At 57.7% G+C, this 16,565-nt stretch overlaps 1 protein-coding gene and 1 long non-coding RNA gene across 7 annotated transcripts in view; both read right to left on the bottom strand.

Annotated features, from left to right (window-relative positions):
• ARHGEF7 (Rho guanine nucleotide exchange factor 7) overlaps nt 1-16,565 on the bottom strand; it is a 122,683-nt gene that overhangs the window by 78,530 nt on the left and 27,588 nt on the right. The window lies entirely within an intron of this gene.
• On the bottom strand, nt 14,527-15,673 carry LOC132002791 (uncharacterized). Its single transcript, XR_009400013.1, has 3 exons — nt 15,611-15,673; nt 15,218-15,490; nt 14,527-15,038 (listed from the first exon to the last, which is right to left on the bottom strand). It is a non-coding gene; the product is annotated as an uncharacterized LOC132002791 (long non-coding RNA).

Raw genomic sequence — 16,565 nt, 5'->3', positions numbered from 1 at the left:
CTGCAGAGGGCGGGAAGATAAGCAGCACAATGGAAGCATCCGTCACCCTCCACAGAGGAGCAACGGTCACAAGCAGCAACCACTGGAAAGGCTGAAGCACCACCAGGCAGGGAGGCCCCTGGGTGCTGTGAAGACTTCGTGACAGCTTTGTTTTACAAAGGAGAACCGGGGTCCCAGGCTCCAGAAGACCGTGTGACGAAGGTCCCAGGAGAACAAAGACGGGAAGCAGCTCAGTCACTGCATTTTTCCTCGGCCGCGTGCGCGCCTGTGCACAGGTCCGCAGCAAGCAGGCCCGTGGGAAGGGGCCGTGACCTCAGACGCGCTCACCCAGATGCAGCACCACCGGCCTGCACCAGGCCCTTAGTCTGCCTGCCAGCGCCAAGAAGGCAGCCTGCAAAGAAAAGGCATCCGCCAGTTGACGCACAGGGGTCTGGGCAGATGCACGACCTGCTAGAGCTTACATTAAGGTAGTGGTGAACCTTTAGAGCCCAAAAGGTACTGAGTACACTGCATTAAAAACTTAGAGCCGGGGCGCCTGGGTGGCTCAGTGGGTTAAAGCCTCTGCCTTCGGCTCAGGTCATGATCTCAGGGTCCTGGGATCGAGCCCCGCATCGGGCTCTTTGCTCAGAGGGGAGCCTGCTTCTCCCTCCCTCTCTGCCTACTTCTGACCTCTATCAAATAAATAAATAAAATCTTAAAAAAAAAAAAAAAAAAAAACCAAACTTAGAGCCAATAGTTACAAAACGCAAACCTGGATAAAGGGCTCGGAAGTGGCAGAGTAAACACACGTTACTCTCATCCCTCTCGAGGTTCCACCAAAATGACAGAAGAAGCTTTAATAATAAAGCAATCTATCCCGGTGCTACAGGCCCTATGGCTAAGGCCCTAAGCGATCTGGAGGCAGCTTCAGGAATTCCTGAGACCAGGAAGCAGATGGGCTCCTAAAGGCCCGGCATTCTAACCAAGGTGGGACAGCATCCCCAGCCCTGCCCCAGGGCGCCTCAGCCCTGCCCCAGGACACGGCAGCATCAGGACCAGAGCACCTGCTGCGCCACAGCAGCCCCTTCCCCAGAAGCTACTAGAAGGAAAGACCCCAGTAAGGAAAGCCAGCTGTCTGCACTGGGCCCTAACAAGTGACTAGTTCCAGGTGCTACTAGACCCACGAAACAGACACAGAAAAGGAGAAAGGAGGTGGTTCTACCCAAAATGAAACAGCCTAAGAGTTCCAGCACCAATTTCAAACCCAGATCACCCCTCACTGGAGACAAGAGAACTGGGATACACAGAGGCATCCCTCTATCTGCCCACAGAGGGCATCCAGACCCTCCCCCCAGATCTCGCCCACCTGCTCCCAGCCTCAGCCCTGCAGTGAAGCCATCCCCCCCCACCCCCGGGCTCCACAGCTGTGCATGCAGGTAAGCTACCGGGTCTTTAATCCATGGTCAGAAATAGGAGCCCACAGACAGCCAACAGCAAGGAGTTGAAAGACACTGCCCTATTCCTCCAGCAAAGTGCAGCTGGAAGCCCCGGGCGTGCCGCACAAAAGCGATGCTAAGATGACCCACAGCTGGAGGGAAGCAGACGCTTTATTCAGGGCCCAAGAAACATGGCAGCGGGCTGTCTGGGTTTTGTGAGGTTTTTGTTTTGTTTTACTTCAAAAGCCCCAGAGTGAGTGAAACCCACAGCCCAGATGCACCAAAGAGGACAAAAAACAGCCCCAAGAAAAGCTGGCCTTCTCCGGCCAGAGGGCCAGGAAAGGGCCACTACAGCAGACACGAACCCTGCCCACTGAACACCAACGGGGAACACGGCCAGAACAAAGTGCCCCCTCTCCATCCTGTCCCCAACCCCCATGGAGTCACACGGGTTCTTCCTCTTCCACACAGGAGCAGGCTCTAAGATGACAAACGGAGAAATACAGGCTTCTGGCGTGTCATTTACATTTTTTAAAGTACTGAAAAATTAAAAATCACCAGCCAGCACGACCAGCGAAAACCGGGGCACAGAGCTGCTGCAAGGGGCCGGGAGGCAGGGCGCGCGCACTCGGCCTCTCCTTCCTGTGAGGATCGGAAGGAAGGCGGCCCCAGCGGGCCAGCGGAGGAAGTGGGGCAGAAGCCCACCGTGTGGTGAGAATCCAAAGGGCTTCACGACAATCAGCTATTACAACGACAAACCAAAGAGTCTCTCTAAACTGCTCAGTGCCAGGCAGAACTCCCCACCAGGTAGGAGAAATTTTAAGTGGTCAGAAAAGAGCGGTTGGTGGTTAACATGAGACTTGAATAGACGCCACCAAAACATCCAGACAGACGTCAGATGAGGAGGATCTCACGGGAAGTACCATTTGCCAGAGCGGCCCGCGTGAGCACGATGACAGAACAGGGCTGTGACCCTGCCGGCACACTCCCCGCCAGAGTGCTCCATCCTTTACTGGCCGCCATTCTAAATGTGCTCTAGAATGCTTGGGCACCCGTCGACCAAGCACCCTTCCCTGCCTATTATAATCCCCAACACTAAAACTTCCCAAGTTCAAGGTTATCACAGATCCCAAGAAAGGAAGACCCAGAAAGCCGCAACTCAGATCCTGCCGTATTCCTGTTCAGGACAGTTCATCAGATCCAGGCGGTCTCGTTGGCTCAACTGAGCCGGGGCCAGCTAGGAAGCTGAGGCCGGCTCTCCCACCCCAGTCTCCGCCCGCGCACCTTCCCAAGCCTGGCCACCTGAAGGGCCTCTCGCTCCAGCCCAGCCCCCTGCGGCTGCCCCTCCTGCAGGACTTACAGCCTCTCCCGGATCTCAGGGACACGTATCTGCTTTTCCTGCCACGCCAGGCTCCTGAGGCCGCCCTAGAGGCATGCTGTGCACGTGTTCGTCCCTCCTGGCAAAGCAGAGTTCAGGGACATCCTCATCAACTGTCTGTGGACTAGTTACCATGGGGGAAACGCTTTGCCATCCTCCACATGCCACGAGATACAAACCCGCCGTTACCGCGCAGCCGCAGGTGCACAGCTCTGAACACTTAGCTCTACCTCTCTGCACGTCTGTCACTCCTCCTCATACACACCACTGCCTTCTCCGTTTGAATCAACCTTCCTGTTCACTCCCGAAGTCCACCCAGACAGAGCGTAGCTCGTGGCGTCCACAGGAGCCGGGGGCGGACTCGGGCCGGCTGCACGGAAAGCAGCACAGAGGTAACGGCGAGCCCAGAACTGATGGCTCAGCCCACAAAGGGCCCCGGGTCATTTCAGATGCGTGAAAGCAGAGGTGATCTCTTCCGCAGACCGAAATACACACCACTGTCCTAGATGCCAGACACCACCCTCAGAACCAGACGTCCCCAGTGCAGTGCACGCCAAAAGGCCCCACGACCACCTGCTGCCACCACGACAGCAATTAGCTCAGGAAGGATCGTCACGGGATGCTAAGAGCATCAGGTGGAAGGCTCTGGGCCCCAGCCTGCAGCTTCCACGGCAGGCACAAAGACGAAGGGCACCCTCGCGGTGCAGAGACCTGCAGGCGTCCGCTTAAGCCAAGGGTCAGAACGGAGCCCCAGCAGTATGACGGGTCACATAAGCACTTCCCGACAGGCCCCGTGGAAGTACGGATCACCACGGGTGTGCAATCCTTACCTCCGCCGTTTAACTTGATCCCGATCCCACCCAGACCCCAGGGCGCGCTACGGGAAACCACCCCCACCTCCTCAAAAACACCGAAGTCCTAATCAATGACAAAGGTGGAAGAAGGTTCTGGAAAGTAAAGAAGAAAGTTGTCATTTTAAAGACGGACATGCCAGGTACTCAGAGGCCAGTATCCAGAGGTCTACTACAGTTTAATGCCCAGCAAAACAGAAGCACCTAAGTACTTAATGGGACCAAGTGTCCAGACGGGAAGCGGCGTGAAGGCACGGGGCCTCCCACTCGTCCTCTGCACGGTCAGCTTCAGCCGTCCCAAGACAAGGGCAGAAGGCAGATTAGGAGGGCAGGTTAGATTAGGAGGGCAGGTTAGAATCTTTTAAAAAAATAAAAGCATTCCCTTGCCACCCACACAAGGCCTCAGAAGGAACGATCCCAACAGGCCACGTGTCACTTTAGGGTCCCCGCGGCTGCCCCACCCACCTCCTCCCACCCCCGCGCACTGCGCTGGCCGCACCCAGCAAGGAGAAGGCTGCAGGAAGGTGCCCTTCCCACCCTGCCCGTCCGAGCTGGGCAGGACCCTTGGCTCCCAGCAAGCATGGGCAAAATCACCACAGTCCCCTCTCCCAGCCAGAGCTCTCCTGACCTCACCAAACCCAGATCTGACGGACCCAACTGCGTGACCTTTAAAAACCCCACTACAGGAGTCAAAACTTCTCCAGGAGGACCCTGGAATCCGTGTTTTACAAGCTCCACACTCTGCAACCTCAGTGGACACTACCTGCCAATCCCCCCTGAAGGGCAGGGGCCACGCTCTCAGCCGCGAGAAAGTGGGAACACTAATGTCCAGGCAAGTTCTGTCTGCGCCTCAAGGACAGACCCGGGAGTTTCTCTAAACTACTCGAGAAAACACTCAGCACACGCGGATACAAAGCAGGCTGGAAATACATGTTCTGGCTAGAAAATCCCTTTTGAAAAAAAACATACGAAGGGCAACTTTCCTATCCAAATGTGGTCTGAGAGGCTTGGGTCTGGTTTTGCTTTGTCATCACTCCCTGGGAACTGGTCATCTCGCCGGTTCCCAGGACCTAAGGGAGCTCCTCAGGGACGCAATCCGCTTCAGGGCAACTACCTGCCAGGAAGGGGGGCTCCCCTTCCCAGAAGGTCAGCAGAGATTTTGTCTGTTTTTAAGACCGTAGGAGCGCGGTGAGGACTAAGACATTCAGAGCAGCCTCAAGCAAGGGGCGAGAAAGGAGAAGCGGTCAGAAGGCACCACCCTAAGCGACTAGCATCTTCCCTGGGCAGAGACGTCTCTCCGACCATACACGCCTCAGCTCCCGACTCAGCTGCTCCCACTCATCAGTCCCGACTGATGGTTTTCTCACAGGGCCGTAGGGGAAAATAAGAAACAGAGCCTCAATAAACCATTTTCCCACCGGTTGGCCAACACTGGCCATCATAGTCAATTGCAAAGCAAAAACTACTCATATAACGTGGTAGTGTTCAGGAGAACGCGTGTTTCGTACACAGAAACCCCTTTCTGAGGGGTCTAGGCCAGCGAGGATGCATGAGGCTAGCTGAGAAGCCTTCCCAGCGACACTGCGGACAGGTGCAGGTCAGCCGAGCCAGCCCAGGCAAGCCCCAAACCCCCAGAGCAGCAGCCCCAAGAGGAACAACGACAAGCACGGCACACGCCCGGCCTCGTGCTCACGGAGCACAGCCCTGCCGGCACCCCGCATGCGCGCAGAAGGCGCGTCCGAGCCGTCTCATCTCCACCAGATGCCTCCACCCGACCTGTTTCCGAAAACACCAACGGACTAGGGCCAGCTTGCAACAAGCATCTGGACCCCTTCTAGATTAGGGAACAAGAGAGCTTCTTCCATACACACAGGCCCACCCCTGCCTGGATCGTCCCAGGGTCCCCACAGCTGCGGAGGAGGCGGGAGGAAACCTCCCAGCCGCGTTCCCAAGCCTCTCTAGCCTTTCTAGCCCCGGCTCTCAGCACACAGCACTCGTGACGGGACACACGCCGCTCCGTTCCATGAGCCGATCAGCAACCACTACTCGGGACACCGCGAGCGCTTCAGCACCCCTGGGGCAGGACGTCCAAGCGCAGGGGGAGCGACAGGCGGAGCGGACACGGCTCAAGTCCTGGGAGGGGCCGCCCACGACCTTCTGGACGCAAGCCGCTGGGTAACGGGGGCCCGACCAGAGCTACCTTTCAGCAGGATGGTGGCACGAACGGTGACAAGGACAGGCTGGCGGACCACTGGGCTGGAGGCCACCTGGGCCGTCCCCACATGGCAGCACAGCGCGAGAACAAGGACTCACGCAAACTCCAGGCGGAGTCCAGGTCTTCCGTGCATGCGAGCAGCCAACCACAGCACAACAGCACAGCCCTGGCCACCGCCACGCTCCTGCCCGTAGACGAGAGAAGCATTTCTGCCCACTCGCCTCCCCGCAGGACCACAGCCCTGACCGCAGCATGCCTGGCTGGGGCATTCCGAGGAGAAGGACCGACCCGTGGTGCTCTGTGTCGAGTGCCGTGGGTCTACCTGGCCGGACGATGAGCCGACCTCACGGAAGGCAGCCACACCGGCTCGGTCAGAAATGGGGGACACCACTGGGCATGCTCGGGACAACACCCCCCACTCTCCTGCCACACCAAGACCACCTCTTCTGTCTCACAGACATGACCATCTCCCTGCCGCTTCCACCCGTCCTCACATCCCCACAGAGCTGGCGCCGCCCCCGTCATGCTCACGCAGCACGAAGACACCCCAGAACAGTGGAAGGACCCCAGTTATCTCAGGCACCCTGTGTCAATTACTCCCTTAGCGCAGCTGGCGCAGGAGGTACTCGTCGGTTCTCCCCACTTGGTTTCACGTGGCTTGGTTACAGGTGGAAAGGAGGCAGGGGCCACCCATCTGTCAGTGCGGAGCCAGGACGAACCTGGTCACTGGACACCGCGGCCTCACTCCCAATACTCCCCGGCAGAATTCCAACAGGTCTTCCAGATCCACCCCAAAGCCCGGGCTCGGAACGTGTGAGGACACCACCGAGGGAGCGCGGGTACCCACCGCAGCAAATGGGACTCTGCAGGTGTACCTCGGGACAGGCAGCCGCTGACCCTGAGCGAGTTCGAGCGGAGATGGGCCAGGGAGGCCCCAGTCCCGTCTACTTATGAGCCCTTCTGAACAGCCTCCTGCCGCTGGGAGCAGAGAGTAGAGCCAGACGTGTGCAACAGGACCGGACACAGGGGCACTGCTGCTGGGAGGAAGATGAAGGGCCTGTGACTCAGACCGGAGCAGCTCCCAGGGTGAAGGGCGACACCCCGCCAACAGCACCAGGAAACAGGGCCCCCCGTCCCAAGCCCTAGAAGTGAGTTCCCCCAGCCACCTCGGAGCGCCCAGCCGGCCACCTGTGCATGAGACCCTGCACACAGCGCCCAGGCAAGCTCCCCAGACCCTAGGCCCTGCCGTGGCACCGCTGAGCTGCCCCATCTGTGCTGACTGGTTGCGCGGGCTGTCTTCCAAGGACAACGCAAGGACAAAGATCAACCTTCCCGAACAGCTATACACCCGCTGAGACCAAAAATTCTCTAAGACATCTATACACTCAAGCTACTTCTCCCTGTGGCAGAAACAGGGATTTCTCACTTCAGCTGATAGATCTGGGGTAACACAGGAGACTCTAATGAATAGAAATTAATTTTATTGATCGTGAGAAAATACGACTTGTTCTTAAAAAGCTCGTATGAGCAGCCTTTTGCTATTCTGGAAGCAATACTTCAGGGCTCAGTTCTCCCGGCTGAGCTTAGGAAGGTCAGCAGTGAGCTCTGATACCCTAGGATGGGGCTGGCCACAGCAGTGCTCCCTGGGGTACACAGCACAGTGGGGGAGACACATTTCCAAACGATGCAGGACAAACATTATGGACCAGAACCCGTCTGCACACGCAACTGAAGTCAGCAAATGAAAGGTAACAGGGTCTTCTGCTATGCCTCTACCCCACGGCTCCCACTCAACAAAGCACGTCCTCACGAAACAGCCCCATGTCCGAAATGACCGGGCCACCTCCCTGGACAGTCGCTAGCCTCCCCTTCTTACAGAAGCACCTTTCATGAGGAAGCTCCAAGAGGGAGCTCTGACAAAACCCAACACCTACAAACAGATCAAACAACTACAATTTAGAAAATAAGTGCCTTTTGAGAGCGAGAAGCTAAGATTATCAACAAAATCAAATGTAAAAATACCGCAATATCCCACCTTGTGCCTCTGTGACCACAGATTCCAAAACGCAGGGTATCGCCCAACCCTGTATTTTGCCAAAGAAAACAAATCCCAAAGGGCCTGAGTGTCTCCCATTGCCGTGGACCCTCCCACACCCCATCAGGCGGCCACCGTCATTCACACCCAATTCCCTGGCACGCACGCTGAGGTCTGGCCTGGGGTGAGAGACGTCCACCCTCAAAGCACAACTGCGCACAACAAAGTCATCAGTCCCGCACGTGGTCACGGTCCTGCACACGGACCTGCTCCAACTCACCATGGCCAAGCGCGCGGGCCCCGGAAGCACAGGCCACCCCGAGGAAGCACAGCCGCGCGGCCCCGCGGCCACCACGACAGGAGCCGCAGAGATGGAGGCCGCAGCCATGTGGGTGCACAAAGCGGCACGCCGGTGACTGAAGCTGAATCACCACCCGCCACTCCTCCTGGTCTCACGTGCTCGGCACGAAGCCAGAGCCAGCACTGGGGACAGAAGTACAAGACAACCACCCGTGTGCGGGGACCGCCCTCACACTCACCGGGTACACACGCGGGCACCCACCGCACACTGTGCTGCCCGCCGCCACAGACCCCTCCCTGGCCCCATCAGTGGCCCCCAGAAAACGGTGCGAGAGCAGGGGCTTCCCGCGGGAAGCGTGTGCACGCACGAGAGGCAGGCGCACACCCCGGCGCAGGCCGCGTCGGAGTCGGGCCTCGCCGACCTCCACCGCCGCAGGTCTGACGCCAGCAGCACACAGGACCCAGCAGACTCCCGGACTCAAAGACAAACGGCCTCTCCTGCTCAGGCCGGAGCCTGGTCCTCCACGACTCTGCTTCCACACCCCACGCAGCCCACGTGGAGGTCACCCCCACCTTCTGCATGGAACGGGAACACACACTTCCAACCACGGATGCTGTCCTCGCTGGGGGTCAAGGGCCATCACCCCTTCACTGCCATCACCTCTTCGGGTCCTCTTGCTTTTGCCCTTGACTCCCTGTACAGTCTGCACCCCAAATGACAGCCAAGATGATTCGGAGACGCTGGTCAGACCACCTCGCCGGTCTGCCCCGGCAGCCCCCACATCACGGAGCACAGGCCCGCGTGCGCGGTTGACGGCAAGGACCGCTCCATCCTCTGGCCCAGCACCGCCCTAGTCTCCTGCCCCGCTCCCCCTCACTTCCAGGGAGTCTGGATTTCAGCCTAAGACCCGGAGCAGACGCGGAGTCAGGAGAAAGACGCCAGAAGTCAGATTCGCATTTGAGGGAGACCAGCCTGGAGAAGGACAAGAGAGGGGCTAGACTACCACGGGGCCGCTGTGGGTGCTGGTGGCCAGGCCAGACAGCTGGCGTGGGCCAAGAGGCCGACAAGAATACGGCGGCATTCGGTGAGAGCGGGGTAGGGAGAGAAGGCGGGAGCCGCTCACTGCGGAGGCTCTGGGGCCTGCCCGCCACCCCCATCTCAGCCCTGGGCCCTCCCCTCCACCCAGCAGCCCGCCAGGCCAACCTAAGGGAGGCACAGACGACCACCTTCCGGCAGCATCTCCTGGGAACACAGGTGTCCCACACACACCTCTGGGTCTCCGTGTGCTCTAGAACAGGAGACGAGGCCACAGTGAGCTCCGCACGTGCCTCCCGCCCCCACCCCTGCGGGGCTCAAGACCCGGCCTTCTGCCCCCACCGGGGCTACAGCAAGGACCACAGCCCCCAGCCCATGAAGGCTGAATGCCACACACCCCCACCCCCACCCCGCCAAGGGGAAGCGGATGGCGGCCGCAGCCGCAGCAGGGGCAGCAGACGTGCAGGGAAGCAGAGCCGCCTTCTCGTCGTCCCGCCGCACACGGGAAGCCCCGCCAGTACCTGCCGACGAGTCAGGACGCAGTTCTAACTCAGGTAAGCCCCCTGAAACGACGGTCAGCAGCTGTCCCAGGAGGCACCCCAGGCAGACCTCAGGCAACTGTCCCCCCAGGCAAAAGCCCAAAAAGGGAGAGGAGAATCCTGGGCTCAGTCCTAGTGCTGCACTGGCGGTTGGCTGGGGCGGCAGACTACTGCCCTGGAAACGACCATCCTGACCTGGCAGGAACCTCCCAAATATCCGGCCCAACACCTGCGTCTGGCCCAGTCCCCTTGGTGGAGGCAGCGAAAACGGACACACACAGCCGAGACTCCTCTTCCCAAGGGGACACGCAAGCCCGCCCCCACCCCCTCATCCACCCAAGACTGCAGGACCGCCTTCTCCACAGGATCCCGCAGAAAAACAGAGCCCTGGGTCTATCTTGGGTCCTGCTGTGACCACGGACAGGGAAGGTGGCACCTTGGACGGCGCGACAGATCCGAGTGCCCCAGAGAGGACACGATCCTGACTTTGCCGGAGAAGCAGCACCTCACGGCAGTTCGCTCACAGCGTGGCGGACAGGGGCCGAGGTCGGGAACTGGGTCGGTCTCACTACGCCACCTCCCCTCAGTGGGTCAGGGATGCAGCGCTCCGGCCTGTGCTAGAGACTACCTGGCCTCAGGCCAACAGCACGCAGGACAGGAAGTCATGCCTGTGACCCCTCTGTGCCCCTTTGCACCTCTCCCTTTGTACACTCGGCTCCAGGTCCCTGCACTCGCCTCTCCTCGGGGAGGGGCACACAGACTGTCACTGTTCAGGAGGCCTCTGGCAAGCTGGGCCAGAGGGGGGCCCACCATCACTAGCCCTGGACCTCGGGCAGGTGCCTCTCTCCCAGAGCCTTGGGTTTCTAACCCCAACATGGTGACACTACAGATACAACCTCGTAGGGGTGTCCTAAGATCGAGTGGGTCAGGAAACACAACAGGGTCCCAAACATAACGGGCACTCAGCGAACACCTTACTCCTGTTATCTCTCATACGCCTCTAAGAACCATACCAGCAGCGTAGACCAACCCCCCAATAAGTATGGGCCAGCACACATGAAATGCAGACCTCCTGATTCAAAACGCCTTAGAATTTCACATGGTGCGAGCAGAACACTAAGCCAAGTACAGAGCCCTACATGACTGCACGGGGGCCACCCACAAGGCCTCCCCTGCCACCAGCTAAACTCAGAACTTACCTATGGCCCCTGCCAGAAACAGTCCAACAGTGTGGCTTCACCATCACCGCACAGCTCAGCTTCCGGCTCTCCAGGCAGCAGCACGCATGCAAGAGCCTGCCCAGTGGAACCACCAGACCAGAGGACAGACTCTGCACACTCGCCTGCCGGGCTGCGCCCCGAGACCCACCAGCCACCGCTCATCTAGCTCCTTCAATCCTGTGCACGCTGGCCTGCCAGGCTACACCCTGAGACCCGCCAGCCGTCGCTCGTCTGGCTCCTCCAATCCCGTGCACGCTTGCCTGCCGGGCTGTGCCCCGAGACCCACAAACCACCCCAGATCTAGGTCCTTATCTGCAGAACACCTGTGAGTAAACCAAACAGTACATATGAAATGCACGGGATTGTTGCTTGTGTTCAATTAATGTCAGTCCACTGAATTTCAAGGATGACAGCCTCTCAACCCATCTTTAGACTCAGGCCATCCAACACAGAGACCGCCCCGCACACAGGCTGCTGAGCACTCAAAATGCGGCTGATCCCAGAATGCGAGGAGCTGTGAGTGACAGAAACAAACCGAATTTCAAAGACTTAACATGAAAACAGTATCTCAAAGCTTTTATATCAAGTACATGTTGGAGCATTAAGGATACTTCACGTTACAAAGAAAGTTATTAAGATGAGCTTCATGTTTTTCATTTTACGTAGGTACCGAAAGCATTAGAACGATGAGCGCGGTTCACGTTACACTCGCTGGACAGCACCACCGAGACGACGAGCCACAGCACAGACCGGAAGTGGAGGGAAAGCCTAGTTATTTACTCTGGAAAACCAGCCTAGATCCGGAGGTGACGAAGAGCTTACCCCATGAAATAATTTGGCAAGACACAAAGATGTAAGACAGAGGGTCAAACTGGGACACTTTTTGCCAGTAAACTAAATAGAACCAGAATATCTAAAGAGAATTCAGCTTTCTTCACTTTTGAGCACCTACAGAATGCCCAGAGAATACGTACCTTCCGAACTGAACTCCACCCCTCACACAAGAGGCAAGTTCTGACAAAGGCATGGTGAGTAAACCTCAAGAGCTTTATCGATGCAAGCCAAACCCTGCGGCATGACCAACCATTTCCGCTTACCACTGCGCCAACAGCGAAGGGGACCAGCTAAGGAAGATACCGCCACGCGGCCTCGACACACCTTCACGCCAGGTTGTAGCAAGCAGCTCGACGATGCATCTGCCTCAATCCAAGACAAAAGTCACACCTGCTGGGGGACTGGTCACTTTGGGGCATTCCATCCGTAGGAAAAGGGCTACGAATGCACTTGGGATTTCGTTTCAATTAATTCTAAAACCTCTGTCAATAAACTGAAGTTTCATGTAAACATGTTTTAATTATGACCCTATTTTTAAATATTCTTTTGGACAAAATTTCAATCACAACCTGGGCTAAAAATCTCAAAGAGCACCAAGCATTATACATACTATCATAAAACAGTCTGTCCTTCCCTGCATTTTTGAAGAGTTTTCGGAAACACGTGGAAGACCACGTTTTCCAAGACTTCCCCACTAACTACGTCAGCCCAGCTGATTCCAATGCCGGAGCGCCCACCTGGGCTCCTTTTCCTTCCCCGGACCTCAGAGAAAGCGCCTTCCTTGCGCGCAGAGGGAGACGCTCCTGGAGCCGGAGCACTGGGCGGCACAGCGCCGCCCGCACCGCATGCAGAGCTGCAGGAGCGGAGCGTGGAAAGGCCGGGAGGCAACACGAGACCCGTCTGAGTCTGCAACCTCTGTCCTCCAGTGCCAGCGTGCAGTGCAGGACATCTGGAATGTCCCCCAGCTCCAAGACCACCTACCCAGAAATGGGAGCACCATGGAGGATACTGAGGAAAAGAAACCCAAATGTTTATCCCAACAGGCTTCTTTATGCCCCAGAGGTCAAGAAAACACACGGCAGGTACAAAGAGTGTCTGCCCACTGCTGCTGGTAAGGTGCAGGAGGAAAACTCGGGGGAGAGTTGGGCCAGGGTTCAAAGTGTTTAAAAGCCCCTACACCCTGAAGCTCATAGTGCCCCATCCAAGGATTAATACCGATGCAAGGCCCCAACAGTGGCTCGAGGGTAAGTGCTGAAAACGCAGACGCACGGGGCTAGGCTTCCTCACTGCCAGACCATGGTCAAGACAGAGGAGCAGAACATGCGACATGTGGAGTCCCTTAGAAAAGGGGCGCCTGGGTGGTTCAGCCATTGTCTGCTTCAGCTCAGGTCAGGTCATGATCCCTGCATGGAGTCCCCGCATTGGGATCGAGCCCCGCATCGGGCTCCCTGCTCAGCAGGAAGCCTGCTTCTCCCTCTCCCACTCCCCCTGCTCGTGCTCCCTCTCTCCCTGTCTCTCCGTCAAATAAATAAAATCATTAAAAAAAAATCGTTCACAAATAAAGACACAACTGAGAACTGAAACAAGAAACACAATGGAGACTCTGGGAAACTATACGACAGCGCACCTCGTCCCATTAGCAAGACTCGCTCTCTGGCCTACGTCGCACGCAGGTCTAGGACAATGCTGTCCCAGCTGCATATACCAGGCAAACTAGGGATTCTCAACACAATATTCCCACAAGTAATTGGACAACCACAGCACCAGCTCCTCTGTCAGTAAATTTAAGCATCAACTTTAATTACCCGAACAGGGGCATCTCTCGGATCTTACCTTAGTCTGCCCTGAGGAACGTGGCGGGGGGGGGGGAGGGGGGGGCCCTGAATTCTTATCAAATCCCAAACTATTTCAAGGAAATGAAGGATTCAAATGAGATGCAAGATCAGTAGCAAAGAGAAAAACAAAAGGTCGCCCAGGCCACAGGTGTGGCTTTCCCACAGTTGTTTTTTCCCCTAGTTTAAAAATGTTTTCCAACTAAAAACCTAAATTGTTTCCCAAGGGTTAATAAATGCAAACTGCATAGCGTTCCTTTAAAATCAAAGCTCCGGAACCACCTGCTGGTGGACATGCCTGGTTTTCTACAGTTAATTAAGAGAACTGATAGTTCAATTCCTCTTTTCCTTTAAGAAGTCATAGCATGGTTTAACATAGCAAAAAACAGCAATCTTTAAAACTTAGTATAGTAAAAAAGTGGTAAAAGAAATTACGAAAAACAATCCATTACAAACGTATTTCACTCTGAACTCTCAGAAAAGCACCTTGACACATCCTAGAACAAAAGCTAACCTGGAATTCGAGCTCAGTTTTAAGGATTGGATCTATCCTTTCAAACAGTTCCTCTCATCTTTTAGAATGCATAAAAATAAAGCCTGGAAAGCCTAGAACACATATCAAAAATGCAAGTTCCCTTTCTACGTCGTTTTCTTTAAAGCCCCTGGGGAACTGCTGCAGCCGGTCGGTGCGCAAGGCCAGGTCAAGGGGCTTGGGAACAGGCCGGCCCCTTCCCACCACGGAGATCAGGTCTGGAGCCCCAGCTGGGCTCACACCACAGCAGACTCCTTTCTCTGGGTGATTTCCTAAGGGGGGAGGGGACAATCAAAGCGACAACAACTGGAGGGTTTTGATGTGCTGTTTTCTCACTTTAATTATCTCAGGTAATTAAGAGTTTGAAGTGTGACTTTCAACTGAGCTTGGAAGCATATGAAGAAGGTGCCCATTTACTAGAAGAGATAACGGACTCTTTAAAAACGAGTCATCCCAATTTCCTTGTAAACAAACAATGACTAGGGGTGCGTGGATGGCTCAGTTGTTGGGGGTCCCAGGGTCCTCGGATCAAGCCCCGTATGGAAGGGAAGCCTGATCCTCCCTCTCCCACTCTCCCTGCTGTGCTCTCTCTCTCGCTGTCTCTGTCAAATAAACAAATAAAATCTTTTAAAAAAAAATTACTATCAACTACAAATTTATTGAAGGCCTTGGTATGCCTAGAACCGTTCTCGGGGCTCAGGACAGGCTAGTGACCTCTTCCAGGGCGTCTTTAAGGGAACCAGTCTAGGGAAGAGTTGGAATATGAAGTTCCAACAGCAACTCTTGAACGTGGAGGCGGAGCGGTTTTTAAGTCTCACCGTTAGCGCGTCCTTGAAGAGTGCCACACCAACCTGTAGGATTATCATCTAATCTGCAAGCTGAATTCAAACTTAGCCTAACACCAAGCAAAGCTTGGTTGGAAAAAATCCGTCTCACAGCAGAAGTCAGGGAGCGGCCAGCAGCGCGTGTGCTCACAGCGCAGGAAGCAGCCAAGGGTAAAACCAGGCCCTTCTCCCGTGCAAGTACTAACCAGGCCCGCCCCTGCTTAGCTTCCGAGATCGGACGAGATGGGCGCCATCGGGGTGGTGCGGCCGCATGATGAGGGCGCAGGAGGCCGGCTGAGGACAGAGCAGAAGCTGGCGCCTTGCACCCCTCTCCACCCGCTGCCTCCGTGGGTGCGGCCTTCCTCGGGCGCCCCGACCGCCGGAAAGCGATAGCTGGTTGACCTGCCGGGACGGCAGTCCTGCGGGACAGCAGTCTCCCTTGCCCTGCCGATGTCCTGAGACCTCCACAGGGAGGTGACCTGATCAACAGCACAAAGTTCCAGAGGCAGGTGGCTCTCGGTCCCGGAAGCCCTGTGTCTCCCTCCCACCGTAAGCTGGAGGAGGCTGGGGCAGAAGGGAATGTGACGAGCCGACCTCACCGCCCTCACCGCCGGGGCAGCAGCTCTGCCTGCCCGCGGGCCTGTCCCCGGGCTGTGATCAACCACCATTCTGCACCAACGCCGTCTTGAGAATTCTTTGTTTAGTCGTCGGCTCCGAACCTGACTTCGGTTCCGGGACTTCGTCACCGAGACAAACAGGCCCTTCTGAGCCGCCGCGTCCCCCTCCCGAAGGGCGCTTTGCTCGCGCACAAGGACCGTGTCCCGATCTCCGACCTGCTGCCGGGCTGGCGTTCGCGGTCCGCGCTCGGAGCAACGATCCGTCGCCGACTCGGGGGCTTCTGGCTTCTCCTCCAGGAGGCCTGCAGGAGCCTGTCCTCGCCGGACGGACACCTCCGCGGACTCGGCCGCAGGACAGGGTGCGCTGGCGGCTGCCGGCTCTTCTCCAGCAGCCGGCCGCAGGCGGGCAAGGGCGGAGGCGCCCGAGGCTGGGCGCGGGGACGCCGCAGGCCCGGAGCGGAGCCCACGGCCCGTGACCCGCAGTTCCCGCGGAGGAGCCGGGCTTCCGGGACCCAGTAGCGCGCCGCGGTCGGGAGACGCCAGCCGGACCGGGGAAGCTGGGATTCCCGAGAGCGGCCGCGGGGACCGCATGCGGCGCGGGGGCCCGGGAGGGTCCGGCCGGCGCCGAGAGGGCAGCGCGCCGTCCGCTCGCGACAGCTGGCCCCTCTGCCCGCAGCGCCGCGTCCGCGGAAAGCCGCCGCCTCTCCGGCTGGAAACGGAGCGAGGCTGGGGGCGCCCGCCCGCTCGTCCTGCCCGCTGGGAACCGCGAGGGCCCGGCGCACACCGGACGCGGGTCCCGGGGGCCGCCCGAAGGCAGACCCGAGCGGCGGCGGGGACCGGGGACTCGGACGGCCACGGCGGCGCCGACGCGGCCCGCCCGAGCCTCCGGGCTTCGCTCGCACCGGCTCCTCCGCGCCCCGGGGCCCCCCGCCCCCCC

The sequence above is a fragment of the Mustela nigripes genome, chromosome 15, assembly GCF_022355385.1.
Source record: "Mustela nigripes isolate SB6536 chromosome 15, MUSNIG.SB6536, whole genome shotgun sequence".
Taxonomy (NCBI): Eukaryota; Metazoa; Chordata; class Mammalia; order Carnivora; family Mustelidae; genus Mustela; species Mustela nigripes.
The sequence above is the reverse complement of the archived record's forward strand: the minus strand, read 5'-3'. Positions and strand labels throughout refer to the sequence as shown.